This window comes from Castor canadensis, chromosome 16, assembly GCF_047511655.1.
Source record: "Castor canadensis chromosome 16, mCasCan1.hap1v2, whole genome shotgun sequence".
In the NCBI taxonomy this organism is placed as follows: domain Eukaryota; kingdom Metazoa; phylum Chordata; class Mammalia; order Rodentia; family Castoridae; genus Castor; species Castor canadensis.
This window is the reverse complement of record NC_133401.1, coordinates 23,779,098-23,798,919: the sequence shown is the minus strand read 5'-3', so window position 1 is coordinate 23,798,919 and position 19,822 is coordinate 23,779,098.

The following is a 19,822-nucleotide window of genomic DNA, read 5'->3' as shown; positions in this document are numbered from 1 at the left end:
AATTCTTAGTTGTTTATTTAGTCATACCAACAGAACTGTCAGTGCAGCCATAAATGGTGATATCACATGAGAAGGGTGGTTAATACAAATAAACTGTGTATAGTAAATGTGTGCAGGTGTATACATTAGTGTGCACTTTGTGAATAAGTCTGCATGCATGCATGTCACTCGGATTATATGTATTACCCGTGCAGCAGTAACACTTGTAAAGTACAAAGATCAAAGAAAAATAAAAATTAAATTTCATATTTAGAAATGCTAATTACAACAATGACAAACTGCTTTAACATAAAATCAATTTTATCTCATTTTCTACTCTGGGTGAACAATTTATTGAAATAAATGGAATTCATTTTTCATTCTACTTTTATGCTTATGTCTTAGCTATATCTCTTGAAAGAAACATCCAAATGAATGTAGTCAAACAAAATGTTGTCTTGAGCAGCTGAAATCGATTTCATATCATAGTGGACACCTGGGAAGCAATGATCAACTTATGTCCTCTTCATGACATCTGTTCTACACTGTTTTCTTTGCTGGCTTCTGTGTTAATTTATTTTCATAATACTGCATTTCATCTTTTTAAAACCTAATCAGAGTTTAAAGTTATTTATTATTCACCTTGACAATATATGATGTTGCAGAGTAATAGCATATATTTTTACATCTGATATTTTACAACATCATAGATTTTATAACTGAGTTTTAAATTATTCATATGTATCTTTAAACCGTTTTAAGCTACACATCAGGCATGCATTCTCAATGAAATTTCCCCAAACGACACACCTGAGCATGCAGGTTCTGTATTGAAAAAACATTACTGTCAGTCTCAAAGATTACCCTCATGCCCCTCACATGACTATTGAAGTTACAGAAGGACTGTTGTGACATATCACAGTATGAAGCTCACCTTTACATGTAAATGAAATAATTCAGCATGAACTCTTATATTTGAATTTTAAAATTCCATGTGCTTTAAATTTTGGCCACATTTTGACAAGTCAGTGATAAAATTAAACTGTGTGAATATAGAGCAATTAATTTTTGCATTTCTCCCTTGTTGCACATGTGCTATGGTTTAAAGAGATGTGAATTTTCCCCCAAATTTCCATGTGTTGGAGGCTTGGTCCCCAGTGTGATAAGGATGGGATGGTAGACTCTCTGGGCAATTTGGACCTTGGAGAAAGTGGGATAGCTCACCCTTGCATGGGAATAATGCTGTTTTGTGGAGTGTATTAGTCTGACAGGAGTGGGTTGTGTTAAAGTAAGTTCAGATGTTTCAGCGCCCCTCTTGCTCCCAGTTTTCCATGTGATCTCCTTCGTATATGCTCCCACCATTCACTCCATCTGCCATCAGACCCTCACCAGTGCTGAGCAGATGTACTATGATCTAAGCCTGCAAAACTGTGAGATAAATTTATTTTCTTCATAAGATACCAGCAGTAGGATTTTTTCTGACAATAGAAACAGATTAATACAACACGTGAGTGTTTTCAAGTTGGAGTAGCACGGTGAGCACCGGCATGTGGATTCTCCAACATGTTTTGATGATTGTTGCGTGAATTTCTACTGGATATAAATATCTATTAGTGCCTTTGTTGGGTCACAGGTTTACATCTACTCAGCTTCAGGATATATTGCTTAATAGTTTCCTAAAATACTTGTATGAATTTCAACCCAGTAGATGCTCTTATTTTTAACAAATATCATTTGATGATATTTTAAAGGTCCCGCTTTATGGTAATATTTTTGTTCTGTTAGAAATACTTTCCTATTATAAGTCCTCTAATATGTTCTCCTTCATTTTCTTTAGCACAATAATTTATACCATTAAAATTTACATCACTGATCCATTCACAATCAATTTGTTCTATGGATTGGTGGTGATTTGTTTTTCTTTTAAAGCAAAGAATACATTTCAACATATTCTGAAAATGTTGCATTGGATTCATTTTAGTGTCATCCATCATTGCCTCACTCACCAGTTACCCACTGAGATGATTTTCGTGTCTCATTCTACTCTCTTGGCTTTCTGGGTCTCATCAATGCCACAGCACTGCACAATCAAAGCTTATCATGGTGAAACAAACTGTATGGACCTGCTTCTCCCTGGCAGACCTGAGAAGGAGTTAAGCATTGTTAGAGCACTGTTACACACCTTTACATATTCACATTCCAAGTCACCTCTCCTTTCAAAGTACTTTATATATATACAAGAAAACAGAACAATGAAACTATTGAGATTGTTTAAAGAAAGGGGAGAAGTGACAAAGAGGAGTGATAGAAGGGGTGAATTTAATTGGGGTACATTGAATACATATGTGGAAATATCACAATTAAACCCCTCTGTACACCTACTATGTGCTAATAAAAATGTAAAAAATAAGTACCATTACAGCTCTTCTAATATTAAGGATAAGTCTTTATTCTAAGCTCCTTTTTGAATATGTATTTTTGCTGTGATGCTGGGTACTGGCAGCTCTTAGACCCTTCTCTGGAACCCTGGTTGCCTTGAGTAAAGCACCATTAACCAATGAGTCACGTGGATAGCCTTCATCTCATTGCAGGCCAAGACTTTGAAGACGCCATGGACACCATAGAGTGAGGAAACTACAGGACAGGGACAGCTTGCTGCTGATAAAGCATGACTCCAGTCCCAGAAGGCACTACCCTGGTAGATGGGTGTTTTGCCACTCCAAGCCTTGGTGAACTCTAGATGACTGCAGCCTTTCCAACCCAGTCTGGAGAGGGAGCCTCCCAGCTCTGCGCAGCACCTTTCTGTCTTTTTGTCTTCTTCCTCACGTTTCACTTACCTGTTGTTCTTTTCTTTATAACCCCAGTTGCTGGTAGGCGAACATGCTGACCTAATTTGTTGTTTTGAAACAAAACTTAATTATACAAAATAATGGGCTTCCTTAGGACATTTTCATGCACATGTAATTTGCTTCGATTATATTAACCCCAACACGTTTTCTTCTCTTGCCCCCCTCACGCCTCCTGCTGCTCCCCATCCTCTCCCAAAATACTCCTTCTGTTATTTTCATGTCTATTTTTTAAAAATCTAGATACTGCATATGAGAGAAGATGAGACATTATCTTTATGAGTCAGGCTTATTTTCCTTAACCCCAAATTTCCATCACTGACGTGATTCCTCTTACTTATGAATGAATAAAACTATATATAGATTTCATTATGGTGTTCTCATACCTGTATATAATGTACTTTGGTTATGTTATGCTCCCGCTACTCTTTCTACTGTCCCATTCCCCCTCCTGCTGGTCACCTTCCTCTTCTCAGACATGCATTCATGTCTTTTTTTTTTAAGTCTAGATTCTGCATATGAGAAAAACTTGCAATATTTGTCTTTCTGAGTCTTACACCACATTTTCTATTTTTTCATGTTATGTTGGGCTCCTCTTAAACTGTTGTTAACATAGATAAACTTCCATTCATTGTAGAAGTCCAGGATCCTTGGAAGGTGGAGTGGCAGCTTATAACCAATACCTGATTACACCACATTTTTTTTTTGCAGTACTGGGGTTTGAACTGAGAGCCTTGCACTTGTTATGCAGGGGCTCTACCACTTGAGCCACACCTACACCCCTTATACCATATTTTCTTTATCCATTTATCTTTTGATGGGCATCCAGGTTGATTCACTAACTTGACTTTTGTGAATACTGCTGCAATAAGCATGAGTGTGCAGATATCTCTACTATATGCTGAGTTAGATTCCTTCAGGTATATACTCAGGAGTAGTACAGCCTGATTCCTGACCTTGTTTCTGTATGATTTCCAACTCTCAGTTTCTTTCTGTTTATGGTGCTCTGTATCCTGTTTCTATATCCTGGTTGTGCTTTGTATGGATAAGGAACACAGAACTCTTTAATTTTATCTGAAATGTATAAATTTTATGTTTTGCACAATTTTCATTTGTTTACTAATTGATTTTGGATTTAATGTAAGGAGAGGCTACAATTTTTTCCAAGGTAGACTAATGGATACTTCAACTGGTTTAGTGTGGGACCTGTATAGGAATAACGGAGGTGAATAAGGCAACTTTTCCTAATTCTACTGCACAGTATCCTGATCATATGAGTCTTAATCAAATGATGCTAGAGGCAAATTACATGGATTTGGTCCTAGCTGTTGCATCTGGTGAAGTTCTACTAAGTTATTTGCTCATAGAAAAGATTCCCACACAGAAATACCATGAAGAAATGAGTGGTGAACATTGTTAAAAGACAATCCTCTCTGCTTTCCTGTTTTTGTGACTATATTACAGGCAGACGCATATGCTATTTGGCTAATGACTATCTTTTTATGTTTTTTATGATAATGAACAACTTTGAACATAGGGATTTTGTCAACTTTTAGGGCAGAACACTCATCTGTTTTCTGTATAAGCAATTGAAACTTGAGTCAAGGTGAATGGCAACACACAAGGTGCTAAGAACTTTAGAGATCTCTGGAAAAAAAGTTATGCCTGAGAAATCTCCAGATTCTCAACCTACATCAGAGAAGTCTTGAAAGTGAGGGAGAAAATCTCCAAAGATAAGTAAGGTTATTGGGTCAGTTATGATGACCCATTTTGAGTTGATTTTTTGTACAGGGTGAGATATGGGGAAATTTCAGTCTTGTACATGTGAATATTCATTTTTCCCAATGTCATAGGTTTCGAAGAGGCTCTTTTTTCTCTAATGTAAATTTTTGGCACTTTTGTCAAAAATCAGATGGCTGTAGTTGCATGGGCTTATTCCTGGGTCCTATATTTGATTCCATTATTCTACATATCTGTTGTTGTGCCAGAACCATACTGTTTTGTTACTACCGTTCTGTAATATAATTTGAAGTCAGCTACTGTGATATCCCCAGCCTTACTCTTTTTGCTCAGGATTGTTTGTCTATGTGGAGTATTTTGTGCTTCTATATTAATTTTAGGCTTTTTTTCTGTTTCCATGAAGAACGTCATTAGAATGATGATAGGGACATCATTAGATCTGTAGATTGCTTACAGTAACATAAGTCATTTTCACAGTGTTGATTCTGCTGGTTCATGAATGTAGGCGGTCTTGACATCTTCTACCATCTTCTATTTCTTTCATCAGGAGTCTGTAGTTTTCATTGTAAAGATTTCACTTCCTTAGATAAGTTTATTCCTAGGTGTATTTTATTTTTTTTTTTCATTTTTCTTTTATTATTCATATGTGCATACAAGGCTTGGTTTATTTCTCCCCCTGCCCCCACCCCCTCCCTTACCACCCACTCCACCCCCTCCCACTCCCCCCCTCAATACCCAGCAGAAACTATTTTGCCCTTATCTCTAATTTTGTTGTAGAGAGAGTATAAGCAATAATAGGAAGGAACAAGGGGTTTTGCTGGTTGAGATAAGGATAGCTATACAGGGCATTGACTCACATTGATTTCCTGTGCGTGGGTGTTACCTTCTAGGTTAATTCTTTTTAATCTAACCTTTTCTCTAGTTCCTGGTCCCCTTTTCCTATTGGCCTCAGTTGCTTTAAGGTATCTGCTTTAGTTTCTCTGCATTAAGGGCAACAAATGCTAGCTAGTTTTTTAGGTGTCTTACCTATCCTCACCCCTCCCTTGTGTGCTCTCGCTTTTATCATGTGCTCATAGTCCAATCCCCTTGTTGTGTTTGCCCTTGATCTAATGTCCACATATGAGGGAGAACATACGATTTTTGGTCTTTTGAGCCAGGCTAACCTCACTCAGAATGATGTTCTCCAATTCCATCCATTTACCAGCAAATGATAACATTTCGTTCTTCTTCATGGCTGCATAAAATTCCATTGTGTATAGATACCACATTTTCTTAATCCATTCGTCAGTGCTGGGGCATCTTGGCTGTTTCCATAACTTGGCTATTGTGAATAGTGCCGCAATAAACATGGATGTGCAGGTGCCTCTGGAGTAACAGTCTTTTGGGTATATCCCCAAGAGTGGTATTGCTGGATCAAATGGTAGATCGATGTCCAGCTTTTTAAGTAGCCTCCAAATTTTTTTCCAGAGTGGTTGTACTAGTCTACATTCCCACCAACAGTGTAAGAGAGTTCCTTTTTCCCCGCATCCTTGCCAACACCTGTTGTTGGTGGTGTTGCTGATGATGGCTATTCTAACAGGGGTGAGGTGGAATCTTAGTGTGGTTTTAATTTGCATTTCCTTTATTGCTAGAGATGGTGAGCATTTTTTCATGTGTTTTCTGGCCATTTGAATTTCTTCTTTTGAGAAAGTTCTGTTTAGTTCACCTGCCCATTTCTTTATTGGTTCATTAGTTTTGGGAGAATTTAGTTTTTTAAGTTCCCTGTATATTCTGGTTATCAGTCCTTTGTCTGTTGGCAAATATTTTCTCCCACTCTGTGGGTGTTCTCTTCAGTTTAGAGACCATTTCTTTTGATGAACAGAAGCTTTTTAGTTTTATGAGGTCCCATTTATCTATGCTATCTCTTAGTTGCTGTGCTGCTGGGGTTTCATTGAGAAAGTTCTTACCTATACCTACTAACTCCAGAGTATTTCCTACTCTTTCTTGTATCAACTTAAGAGTTTGGGGTCTGATATTAAGATCCTTGATCCATTTTGAGTTAATCTTGGTATAGGGTGATATACATGGATCTAGTTTCAGTTTTTTGCAGACTGCTAACCAGTTTTCCCAGCAGTTTTTGTTGAAGAGGCTGCTATTTCTCCATCGTATATTTTTAGCTCCTTTGTCAAAGATAAGTTGCTTATAGTTGTGTGGCTTCATATCTGGATCCTCTATTCTGTTCCACTGGTCTTCATGTCTGTTTTTGTGCCAGTACCATGCTGTTTTTATTATTATTGCTTTGTAATATAGTTTGAAGTCAGGTATTGTGATACCTCCTGCATTGTTCTTTTGACTGAGTATTGCCTTGGCTATTCATGGCCTCTTGTGTTTCCATATAAATTTAACAGTAGATTTTTCAATCTCTTTGATGAATGTCATTGGAATTTTGATGGGAATTGCATTAAACATGTAAATTACTTTTGGGAGTATAGACATTTTTACTATGTTGATTCTACCAATCCATGAGCATGGGAGATCTCTCCACTTTCTATAGTCTTCCTCAATCTCTTTCTTCAGAAGTGTATAGTTTTCCTTGTAGAGGTCTTTCACATCTTTTGTTAGGTTTACACCTAGGTATTTGATTTTTTTTGAGGCTATTGTCAATGGAATTGTTTTCATACATTCTTTTTCCGTTTGCTCATTGTTAGTGTATAGAAATGCTAATGATTTTTCTATGTTGATTTTATATCCTGCTACCTTGCTATAGCTATTGATGATGTCTAGAAGCTTCTGAGTAGAGTTTTTTGGGTCTTTAAGGTATAGGATCATGTCGTCTGCAGATAGGGATATTTTGACAGTTTCTTTACCTATTTGTATTCCTTTTATTCCTTCTTCTTGCCTAATTGCTCTGGCTAGGAATTCCAGTACTATGTTGAATAGGAGTGGAGATAGTGGGCATCCTTGTCTGGTTCCTGATTTTAGAGGGAATGGTTTTAATTTTTCTCTGTTAAGTATAATGCTGGCTGTAGGTTCGTCATATATAGCTTTTATAATGTTGAGGAACTTTCCTTCTATTCCTAGTTTTCTTAGAGCTTTTATCATGAAATGATGTTGGATCTTATCAAAGGCTTTTTCTGCATCTATTGAGATGATCAAGTGGTTTTTGTCTTTGCTTCTGTTAATGTGGTTTATTACGTTTATTGATTTTCGTATGTTGAACCACCCCTGCATCCCTGGGATGAAGCCTACTTGGTCATGGTGAATAATCTTTTTGATGTGTTGCTGAATTCGATTTGCCATTATTTTGTTGAGGATTTTTGCATCAATGTTCATTAAGGAGATTGGCCTATAGTTCTCCTTTTTGGAGGTGTCTTTGCCTGGTTTTGGGATAAGTGTAATAGTGGCTTCATAAAATGTGTTTGGCAGTTTTCCTTCCCTTTCTATTTCATGGAACAGTTTAAGGAGGGTTGGTATCAGTTCTTCTTTAAAGGTCTGATAGAATTCAGCAGAGAATCCATCAGGTCCTGGACTTTTCTTTTTGGGGAGACTCTTGATTGCTGCTTCAATTTCATTTTGTGTTATAGGTCTATTCAGGTGATTAATTTCCTCTTGGTTCAGTTTTGGATGATCATATGTATCTAGAAATCTGTCCATTTCTTTTAGATTTTCAAATTTATTTGAATATAGGTTCTCAAAGTAGTCTCTGATGATTTCCTGGACTTCCATGGTGTTTGTTGTTATCTCCCCTTTTGCATTCCTGATTCTACTAATTTGGGTTTTTTCTCTCCTCATTTTAGTCAGGTTTGCCAGGGGTCTATCGATCTTGTTTATTTTTTCAAAGAACCAACTTTTTGTTTCATTAATTCTTTGTATGGTTTTTTTGGTTTCTATTTCGTTGATTTCAGCTCTTATTTTTATTATTTCTCTCCTTCTATTTGTTTTGGGATTTGCTTGTTCTTGTTTTTCTAGGAGTTTGAGATGTATCATTAGGTCATTGATTTGGGATCTTTCAATCTTTTTAATATATGCACTCATGGCTATAAACTTTCCTCTCAAGACTGCCTTAGCTGTGTCCCATAGGTTCTGGTAGGTTGTGTTTTCATTTTCATTGACTTCTAGGAACTTTTTAATTTCCTCTTTTATTGCATCGATGATCCATTCTTCATTAAGTAATGAGTTATTTAGTTTCCAGCTGTTTGCATGTTTTTTGTCTTTACTTTTGTTGTTGAGTTCTACTTTTACTGCATTGTGGTCAGATAGTATGCATGGTATTATTTCTATTTTCTTATATTTTCTGAGGCTTGCTTTGTGCCCTAGGATATGATCTATTTTGGAGAAGGTTCCATGGGCTGCTGAGAAGAATGTATATTGTGTAGAGGTTGGATGAAATGTTCTGTAGACATCTACTAGGTCCACTTGATCTGTTGCATATTTTAGATCTTGGATTTCTTTATTGAGTTTTTGTTTGGATGACCTATCTATTGATGATAATGGAGTGTTAAAGTCTCCCACAACCACTGTGTTGGCGTTTATATATGCTTTTAGGTCTTTCAGGGTATGTTTGATGAAATTGGGTGCGTTGACATTGGGTGCGTACAGATTGATGATTATTATTTCCTTTTGGTCTATTTCCCCTTTTATTAGTATGGAATGTCCTTCTTTATCTCGTTTGATCAATGTAGGTTTGAAGTCTACTTTGTCAGAGATAAGTATTGCTACTCCTGCTTGTTTTCGGGGGCCATTGGCTTGGTAAATCTTCTTGCAGCCTTTCATCCTAAGCATATGCTTATTTCTGTCGGTGAGATGAGTCTCCTGTAAGCAACAAATTGTTGGATCTTCTTTTTTAATCCATTTTGTCAAACGGTGTCTTTTGATGGGTGAATTAAGTCCATTAACATTAAGTGTTAGTACTGATAGGTATGTGGTGATTCCTGCCATTTAGTTATCTTAGTTGTTTGAAGGTTTGATTGTGTGTACCTAACTTGATGTTACTCTCTACTGTCTTGCTTTTTCTTATCCTGTGGTTTGGTGCTGCCTGCCTTTTCATGGTTAAGTTGGGTGTCACTTTCTGTGTGCAGGATCCCTTGCAGAATCTTTTGTAATGGTGGCTTTGTGGTCACATATTGTTTTAGTTTCTGCTTATCATGGAAGACTTTTATTGCTCCATCTATTTTGAATGATAGCTTTGCTGGGTAGAGTATCCTGGGGTTGAAGTTATTTTCATTCAGTGCCCGGAAGATCTCACCCCACGCTCTTCTTGCTTTTAATGTTTCTGTTGAGAAGTCTGCTGTGATTTTGATGGGTTTACCTTTGTATGTTACTTGTTTTTTCTCTCTTGCAGCCTTCAATATTCTTTCCTTAGTTTCTGAACTTGTCGTTTTAATGATGATATGTCGTGGAGTAGTTCTATTTTGATCTGGTCTGTTTGGTGTCCTGGAGGCCTCTTGCATTTGTATGGGAATATCTTTCTCTAGATTTGGGAAATTTTCCGTTATTATTTTGTTGAATATATTACGCATTCCCTTCTCTTGCACCTCTTCTCCTTCTTCGATGCCCATGATTCTCAAGTTTGGTCTTTTGATGGAGTCAGTGAGTTCTTGCATTTTCTTTTCACAGGTCTTGAGTTGTTTAATTAGTAGTTCTTCAGTTTTTCCTTTAATTACTATTTCATCTTCAAGTTCTGAGATTCTGTCTTCTGTTTGTTCTATTCTGCTGGATTGGCCTTCCGTTTTGTTTTGCAGTTCTGTTTCGTTCTTTTTTCTGAGGTTTTCCATATCCTGGCTGTTTTCTTCTTTATTGTTGTCTATTTTTGTCCTGAGTTCATTTATCCATTTATTCATTGTGTTCTCTCTTTCACTTTGGTGTTTATACAGTGCTTCTATGGTTTCCTTTATTTCTTCTTTTGCTTTTTCAAATTCTCTATTTTTATTGTCTTGGAATTTCTTGAGTGTCTCCTGTACATTTTGGTTGACTCTATCCAGTATCATCTCTATAAAATTCTCATTGAGTACTTGTAGTATGTCTTCTTTTAAATTATTCTTGTAGGCTTCATTGGGTCCTTTGGCATAGTTTATCTTCATTTTGTTGGAGTCTGGCTCTGAGTTTCTGTTCTCTTCATTCCCCTCTGGTTCCTGTACTAATTTTTTGCTGTGGGGAAACTGGTTTCCTTGTTTTTTCTGTCTTCCTGTCATTGTCCTTGGTGTTGTTACTGTCCCTGTACTGTGTGTAATTAAGTATTTTCTAGCTTGTAATAATAACAATGGTAATATTGAGAATGGAAGAGTGAGCTGAGATGGAAAGCAAGAAGTTAAAGAAAAGGGGAAAACAAATATACAGACAAGAGGGAGAAAGCAGAACAAGGTATCAGACAAGAGAGTTTCAAAGGTATAAACAGGGAGTGTTAGTGTACTAATCGACAGTAAGCTGAACAGACAATAGAGTGACAGAGAGAGGATTGAAAATCAAAGATAAAAAAATAAAAAATAAGTATATGAAAGTAATATCTAATTATAAAAATGAATTAAAATAAAATGGAAAATAGAAAATTAAAAAAAACAAAAAAAACAAAAAAAAACCAAAAAACTTCCAAGTTTATATGCAATGCAATTTCAGTCTTGATAATTTGGATGTCCGTCTCAATCTCCAGTCCTGGAGTTGGTGCCTCAGATGTTGTTCTGTAGTTGTCTCATCAAAGGGGATGCATAAAGTAGAACAAAACTACACTCACACACACACAGAAGAAAAAAAAAAAAAAAAGCTCCACCAAGTGTCCCCAGTTCAAATGCAATACAGTTTCAGTAAGTTTTTCGGCTTGCAGGTGTAATTCGGTTGTTCACTCATCAAAGGTAGGGAGAAAAAGAAAAAAAAAGCGTCTGGAGGCAGTTCTGAGAGTGGTATCTGCAACTGTGGCTTGCCTGCCTGCTGCTCTCAGCTTGTAGCTGGCGGCGTTATTTATGCAGATCTCTGGGGTGAGCTTAGCACTCACCTGGTCCCACAGGCTTTGTTTGCTCAGAGTTCTCCTGTGCGGGGGAGGGGGGCCTCTGCTACAGGCTTTTCCCTTTCCAAGCACTGGGAAAGGCGACACTGCCCCGCGTTGTCAGGCCTGCGTGTTTATTTACAGTTCACGTGGGAAGTGGGTCTTCCCTCCTCTCACAAGCGTCCCCGCTCCTGGTTGCTGGCACACCCAGCTCCCGCCAGAGCCTCTCCGGCCCGCCCGGCTCGTTTATTTACAGTCCCGGGAAGGATTCCCTTCCCCCAATCTTCAGTGCTCAGGGCGCCCCACCCTCTTTCCAGCGTGTCTTAACTGTTCTTATTGCTTAGTACTCAGTTTCTCTTTTTTTTCCCGGGTGGAGGTCAGTCTGTGCAGGGGGCTATGCTGCTCTGGCCCAGGCTTGTCTGTGGGGGAACCGCGGTACCGCGAAGCTCACCTGGTCCGCGTCTTCCCTAGCCGTATGGGCGCCGGCCACTGGCAGCCCGGGGGCCTCCTCGGTTCTCCGTTTAACGTGAAGTGGAGATTCTCTGCGCCGGCTGGAGATGTGGAGGAGTCAAAGTTATGCCTTTTCTCGGTGATTATGCCTGCAAAGTGTGTCTCCAGCGTCTCTCCAAGATTTCACTATAGGAGGGTCGCTTTCTGCTTCCTACCTCTAGCCGCCATCTTGGAATCATCCTAGGTGTATTTTATTGAGGCTATTTTGAGTGGAATATTTTTCTTTCTTTCTCAGCCTGTTCATTACTGGTATATATAAAATCTACTGATCATTGTGTATTGATATTGTGTCTGATTATTTTGCTGAATGTGTTTACTAGATGTAAGAGTATCTTGGTGTCATTGGAGCCTTTTGAGTATAGAATTATATCATCTGCAAATAGTAAAATTTTGATGTCTTCCTTTCTTATTTATAGTCCTTTAATTTCTTTCTCTTGCCTCAGTATAAGCACTATATTATACCAGACTTGGAAGAGTGTACACCTTTGTCTCCCTTCTGATTTTAGAGGAAATGTTTTCAGCTTTCCCCATTTAGCACAATATTGACTGTAGGTTTATTTTATGTAGCCTTAATTATATTGAGGAATATTTATTCTATTCTTAGTTTGTTAAAGGCTTTCACCATGAAGGGATCCTTAATTATGTCAAAGGACTTTTCTGTATCATTTGAAAGATCAAATGATTTTTGTTCTTTATTCTATTTATATGCAGGATGACATTTGTTGATTTGCAAATATTGAAACATCCTTGCATCTCTGGAATGACACAAACTTAATCATGGTATATGATTTATTTTCCAAATTTGAGAAATGTTAACTTTATGCCAGATTGACTTCAGAGTCTTTTATCTTTCTTTTTACTAATCTGTACTCATTGCACAAAGGGACTTCACTGTGATATTTCCATATGTGCATATAATATACTTTGATAAAATTCACCCTACTACTCTTTCTGATATGCCTTCCTCACTTTTTAAATAATTTTAATGGATATAATACTTTCATACATGTGCATTAAGTGCATCCACCATATCCACCCCCTACTTAACTGTGTCCTTTCACCCAAACCCCTCAGCTGGTTTCCACCACTAAACCCCTGTATGTTTAATACTCATGTCATTCTTTTTTATCTACATTTCACATCTGAGAGAGAACACGTGATAGTTGTCTTTCTCAGTCTGGCTTCACTTAACATGACAATCTCAAGTTTTATCCATTTTTCTGAAAATGATATAATTTCATTCCTTTTTACAGCTCAACATCACTCCATTCTGTATATATACTGTATTTTTTTATGCTTTCATCAGTTGATGGACACATAAGCTGATTCTCACAGTTTGGCTATAATAGAATAGTGCTGCAATAAACATGCATGTGCAGGTTTCTCTATTGTATGCTGACTTACATTCCTTGGATATGTGCCCAGGAGTGGTACAGCAGGATCACATGTTAGCGCTATTTCCAGTTTGTGGAGGAATATCCATAATGATTTCCATAGTGGCTACACTAATTTCCATTTCACCAACAGCATTGTAAAGGTCCCTTTCAATCCACATCCTCACCAACATTTTATGTTGTTTGTTTTCTTGTTAGTTGCCATTCTGACTTACTTGAGATGGAATCTCAGTGTAGTTTTGATTTGCATTTCCTTGCAGATATGGATGTTGAACATTTCTTCATTTATTTATTGCCCATTTATACTTCTTATGAGAACTGTCTGTTCAATTCATTTGCCCACTTATTACTTGGATTATTTGTTCTTTTGGCCTTTAATTTTTTGTGGTCTTTATATATATTCTGAATGTTAACCATTTATCTGATACACAACTGCCAAAGATTTTCTCCCATTCTATGGATTATCTCTTTATTTTGGTAATTGTTTCCTTTCAGGTACAAGAGCTTTTTAATTTGATGCAGTCCCATTTGTCAACTTTGTTCTTATTTTGTAAGCAATTGGAGTCTATTTAGAAAATAATTGCCTATGCCTGTATCTTCAAGTTTTTTTTCCTTAATATTTTCAGTGTTCAGGTCTTACATTATCTGATCCATTTTGAACTGATTTTTATACAGGGTGAATGACAGCTATCTAGTCAGTCTTCTATATGTAGATAACCAGTTTTGGTAGCACCATTTGTTTAATGTAATTTTGTGTCTCCTTTTCAAAAATCAGATGGATGTAGCTATGTTAGTTCATTTCTGGGTTTTCTATCCTGTTCCATTGGTCTTTAGTCTGAGTCTGTGCCAGCGCAATGCTGTTTCTGTTACTATGGCTCTGTAGAATCATTTGAAGTCCAACGTTGTGATGCCTCCAGTGGTGCTCATTATGTTGAGAAAACTCAGCCAGACTCAAAAAGCCAAATACCACACGCTTTCACTCATATGCATTAACTTGGTCTAAAATGGGACATGGGTATGAAAGGGGGACTGTCTGGGAAAGGAATCAGCAGAATGGGTGAGAGGGAAGTGAGCAGGTACTGGGAAGTAAAGAGGATTGAAATACAGTTAGCATAATGAACCCCCCAAACATTGTTTGAAAAAGGAGGGTATAGCAACTCCAAACTGCTTTTAGATTTCATTTGCTGGCAATATAGTTATACTCCTTCTGGCTGGTCATGATTAGTCTGAAGGCAAGGAGTATGCATCATGCAGCTTGGTTTTCCTGATATTTCCCATTATGGTCTTTTTTTTTTTTTTGGTGGTATTGGAGTTTGAACTCAGGGCCTCAGACTTGCTAGGCAAGCTATCACTTGAGCCACTCTGCCAGCCCTCCTCTGGTATTCTTGGTTCTCATGGTCTCCTTAGCCATCTCAGGTCCACTAAACCACCCCAGCTCTGACACTGCTTTGTATCTATTTTGTATCTGTCCCAAGCTGTTGTTGATCCCCAGATGCCACCTCCTTTTCTCACACTCTGCATCTGTCACAAACTGCTATTTAAATAAAAAATAATCTACACAGTGCATATTTACAACTCTCCTCCCAAGAATGCTTATCAACATTTAACTGGCATTCTCTCTACTATGAATTCTTATTAACATTTTCCAAACATCGTCCCACATATAGCTCATGCTGACCATCTTGTGATCCTCAGGCCTCACCCTCCTGGGTGCTGATATTACTGGTGTGTGCCATCATTCCCATCCTAAATTTTCTATTTATTTTATCATTGCTACTTTTCCCCCAATTCTCCATCCAAATAAGTCCCATCATTCCATGGAAACAAGGCATCTTTATTTCTCCAGTATCAAAACACTTTGGTCCCTTTTGTATACTCAAACTCAGAGGTACACTTCAATTACTACTGAACTTTTAATAAGTTTTTCCATGCGCCCTCTCCCTCTTCTTCTCACTCTCCCTCTCTCTCTTTTGCTCAGCATCACAGAGAGTGCACTGATATTTATTCCTAGCTTTCCCTTCCTATGGGTCTTCTTTCTTCTTTATTATGATATTATTGTTGTACTAGGGATACATTGTGACATTTACAAAAATTCTTACAATATATTATAGTTAAATTCACCCCATCTATCATTCACCTTTATTCACCCTCCCACCCATTTCTGGAATAGTTTCAACAGGCCCATTTTTCCATTTTCATACATAAGTACATAATATTTCTGCCATATTCACACACCTACTCCCTTTCCTTATATCCTCCCCCTCCCTCTGGTACCAATCCCTATAAAGGACCTGGTTTACCCTCCTATTCTCCTTTCCTAAATAAAGACTTTTTGTTTACTTACGACAGTTATATAAGGAGTTTCATTGTGATATTTCTACATGTGTATGTATTAAAACCTGAATTGATTCATCTCCTTTATTTTTCTGCTTTCTATCTTAGTCCCCTTCTTTTGGTGATTTTGACAGGTTTAAAAATTCTATATTCATTCTTGTATAGAAAGTACATCAATCATATTCACCTTCTAACTTCCTTCTTTTACTCTTCATCTCCCATTAGTGACCTCCCATTAGCTTGACCTGTTTTTCATAATATTGCTTATATTTGTACCTGTCCTATATTCCACATATGAAAGAAAACTTGTGGCCTTTGACCTTCGGAACCTGGCTAACTTCACTTAAGATGATGTTCTCCAGTTTCACCCATTTACCTGCAAACAACAAAATTTCATTCTTTGTGGCTGAATAAAATTCCATTGTATATAAATACCACATTTTCTCAACCCATTCGTCAGTAGTGGGGCATCTTGGCTGTCTCCATAGCTTAGCTACTGTGAATAATGCTGCAATAAACATGGGTGTTCAGATGTCTATATTGTAACCTGACTCACATATTTTCAGGTATATCCCTAGGAGTGGAATTGCTGGATCATATGGCAGTTCAATTTAGTTTTTAAGTTTTGAGGAACCTCGTACTGTTTTCCATAGTGGTTGTACTAATTTACAGTCCCACCAACGGTGTATAAGGTTTCCTTTTTCTCCACTTCCTCGCCAACATTTGTGTTGTTTTTGTGTTTTTGATTGTAGCCATTCTAATGGGAATTGGATGGAATTGTAACATAGTTTTGATTTCTAGTTCCTTCATGTGGATGTTGAGCATTTCAACATGTGTTTTTTTTTTATGGCCATTTGGACTTCTTCCTTTGAAAAAGCTCTGTTTAGTTAATTTGCCCATTTCTTCACTGAGTCATTGATTTTTGGGAGTTTAGTGTTTTGAGTTCCCTGTATATTCTGGCTATTAATCCCTGGTCAGATGCATAGCTGGAAAAGATATTTTCCCATTCTGGGAGCTGTCTAAATTTTCCTGTCTGCCACTTCTATCTCACTCTCATGAAGTGTCATAGCCTCAAACACTCCCAAGTTCCTACCATAGGCCTTGACTTTAGTGGTAAAGCTCACAGAAAAAGTTAAAAGTGTTTATTATGAATTTGTAGCATTACAGGGATTAGAAACAACTGAAAAGGATCTCTGATTGGCGGTAATCACTCCACTCGAGGCTCTTGAATTAATGTAAGTAGCACTGGTGCCTCTGTGTTACAGAAATGATAGATTTGTCCCTGTTTGGCAAATAATGGCAATTAATATTGATAAGTATATATTTCTATAAGTACATAATCAGTTGGCATTGGATTATAAAAGCAAGTCTGAATTAACTGATCTGTATTTATGTAAATGATTTCCAATGTTTCTTAATGTGAATTGTTAGCATCTTGTTCTTCTTTTTACTTGTGTCTCTTTGGAAATCCTTTCCGCATATTTAGGTTCATCTCATTTCTCATTAAGTAATGATGCTACACACTGAGGTGAAGCATAGGAAATAACAAAGTTTTAGGCATGTAATTAATTTCTGAGGGAAGCAAGGAATATGGACATACATAGGTCACTTCTAGTACTTTACATGTCAGACCACAGTACTTCCTCCTTCCTCTCAGATGCTATCTGACTACAGGGATCACCCTAAATACTACAATGATCTCTTAAAAGATGCTAGGAAGAAAGTTGTAACACTTTTTTTTATAATTGTCATCTGGGAAAAGCTTTCAGAAAAGTTCTTGGCTCTCCAAACCTGCACACTCATTGCTACTACAGGTGAAATGATAATTGCAGGTCTGAGGGGAGGTGAGGTCACAGAATCACAGACCATATCTCAAGAAGTGGCTGCCTCTGTCTAACATACTTTACATCCTGGTCATAGACACCGTCACACTGAGATCATAATCATGGCAAAGAGAGCAAGCCTACTGAGCATTTCCATTTGAAGTCTGAGAAGCAGAGTTGGAAAGGGAAATCCTGAGTCAAAGGTCTGGAAAAGTGATCTTATGAGAAAAAAAAAGACTTCGTGGATTAAACCTGGTTAAATGACAAACCATGATGGAAGTAGAAAAAGCCCTTTGGAATGGACTTAATCAGGAAAGAGAAATGGAGTCTCAAACCCCACACCAACCCCTGATGTTTCCTAACTTAGTGTAATCCTCACTGACAGTGACTTCGTGGTTAATCCAAGTAATAATGAAAGTTGATTTTCAAGGTGCTAGGAAGGTTGTGTTAACATCAGTCTGCTGCTCAGCACCATTGCAGGAATCCTAACCTAGATTTTCAAGATTCCTATAGGTGTGCCTATAATCTCCCTATGCTTAGGGGTTTTGTTTGTTTATTTTTGGAGGTACTGTGTGAACTCAGGCACTTTACTGTGTGAGCCATGCTGCCAGCCTTTTTGCTTTGGATATTTTTTGAGATAGGGTCTCACTTTTTATCTGGGCCTGCCTGGACCATGAACCTCCTATTTATGCCTCCTTGAGCAGCTGCAATGACAGGCACACACCATCACATCAAACCATTGGTTGAGATGGGGCCTCTCGAACTTTTTCCAGAGCTTTACTAGAATCACAATGTTCACAATCTCCAGCTCCTGAATAGCTAGATGCATGCTTGTTTTAAAGAGTAGGAAGAATGTACAGGAACCGCCTAGTCCTATGTTGAGAATTATCTGAATGGGAATTGCTTCAGCACATTGCTGGTTTACAGTGCAGTTAATTGAGACAATAATTATATCAATCCTGAAAACATGCATATTCTGTGATTTTGGTGGTTATTTCCCACTTAAGTTGGTAAGGAGCATTTATGAAAAAGTTAATATACTACCATTAATTTCCAGTCCCACCTATCGAATGAGTATCATCTTGTTTTCAGCTGTTTGAAAGATTTTTTTTTCTCATTGTAACAAACTACATTGGTATGGAAAATTGATAGTGGAAGGAATAAGTATTCAGGGGGCAGAGGAAAAATTTTGCTCCATTCTGCATGTTTAAAGATTGCTTTAAACAATAAAGTTTGATAAACATATATATAATCAAATGATATCCAGACTCTACTATTTCAATTTTAAATGCATAAAACTTCATGTGGTACAAACGCCTGTTTTCATATGTGGCTCCTAGTGCACTATTATTATTTGCCAATCATTTTTCTTTGCTTCTGGTTTAACTTAACTCTAGCTTTAATTAGCACATTACTGAACCATCTGAAATCAGTAATAATTTTGATTCTACCCTATGCTCCTTAATCACTTGTTGGTTCTCTCTTTTTTTGGTGATTAAGACAGAGCATGTAATTATTGAATAATTCTTAGGTCATTTTTACTTCTGTTTCTAAAATACACTAAGTGAGTCATTTTACAAGTATCCTGATATCCAGTCATTATTGCCTCACTGCATATAATTCATCGTTGGTCAGATTTCTGCAGAATTTTAATTCCTTCAAAGCATCTACTTTTATTACATCTCAGTGTTCACTCATAAGTGATACTGGCCTGTATAATACATCTTTATAAGTAAATGGAAACTTTTTACAACAAAAGTTTAAAATGCCATGTTTGGATGATAATACTGTAGAAAAATAAAAGTAAATACAGAACTCACAATCTGAAGAACACAGTTACTAGATTTTGTAGAAGTATCATAATTCTCTGCAATCTCTGTTACCACTCTGCCAGTTGCAACACCCCCCTGTACCCTAATAAGAACATCAAATTACAAACAATCTCTGTGTATACTAGTTCTTGTGTGTTTCTAATTAAAGTCGTAGCAGTGCTACCCCATAGACTGTAAAGAATGAAGAAGTTATCACTTGTTCTGACACATAGGAGGAATTTGTACATTATAAATGCTCTCTAAAGTTATATTTCAATGACTGGAATCCTCTTAGCAAAAGGCAAACATTGAGGAAATATTTCTAGTGGGCCTAGCTGAATGGAGGATGTTGAGTTCAGTGGACTCAGTGCATGCAGCCCATGCCTGTCTTCCCATGCAGGGTCCTCTGGCTCAAACAGGAACCTACAAG